Raw genomic sequence first — 710 nt, 5'->3', positions numbered from 1 at the left:
GCTAACCTATCTGAATCTTCTTTGAGTGTGCCTTGGGAGTCGTCATCATGCGTTGGTCATTATTATTATTTTTTTTTTACTTAATTTCCTTTACCCCTAACTAATTTCCTTTTTTACTTAACCTGAATTAATTCCTAATTAATTCCTGTATTTTCCAACTTAACCTAATTTCCTTTATTCCTAACTAATTTCCTTTTTTTTTGTCGTCCTGAGTCGTCCTGGGTCATCTTGGGGGTCGTCATCCAGCGTCGGTCTTTCTTAGAGTATTCCTTTTAGCGTTAGCCGTGAGTCGTCGTCTTGGGGGTCGTCATCCATCATGCGTCGGTCTTTCTTAGAGTGTTCCTTTTAGCGTTAGCCGTGAGTCGTCGTCTTGGGGGTCGTCATCCAGGAGCGTCGGTCTTTCTTAGAGTATTCCTTTTAGCGTTAGCCGTGAGTCGTCGTCTTGAGGATCGTCATCCAGGAGCGTCGGTCTTTCTTAGAGTATTCCTTTTAGCGTTAGCCGTGAGTCATCGTCTTGAGGGTCATCATCCAGGAGCATGGGTCTTTCTTAGAGTGTTCCTTTTAGCGTTAGCCGTGAGTCGTCGTCTTGAGGGTCGTCATCCAGGAGCATGGGTCTTTCTTAGAGTGTTCCTTTTAGCGTTAGCCGTGAGTTCGTTCCGTTCTTAGGGTCTTTTGCATCCGGAGCTCGTTGGTGTTCTGTGTAGTTTGTT

The 710-nt window shown here is 44.8% G+C and overlaps 1 long non-coding RNA gene across 1 annotated transcript in view; it reads right to left on the bottom strand.

The window, feature by feature from the left end:
- Positions 1-614, bottom strand: part of LOC119591256 — a 7380-nt gene extending 6766 nt beyond the window's left edge. Inside the window, exon 1 of the long non-coding RNA XR_005230324.1 lies at positions 165-614. This is a non-coding gene — a long non-coding RNA (uncharacterized LOC119591256). The remainder of the gene's footprint in view (positions 1-164) is intronic.
- Between the last annotated feature and the right edge of the window lie 96 nt (positions 615-710).

This window comes from Penaeus monodon, chromosome 28 (genome assembly GCF_015228065.2).
Source record: "Penaeus monodon isolate SGIC_2016 chromosome 28, NSTDA_Pmon_1, whole genome shotgun sequence".
Lineage (NCBI taxonomy): Eukaryota > Metazoa > Arthropoda > Malacostraca > Decapoda > Penaeidae > Penaeus > Penaeus monodon.
Note: the sequence above shows the minus strand (reverse complement) of the source record. Positions and strands in the feature narration are given on the sequence as shown.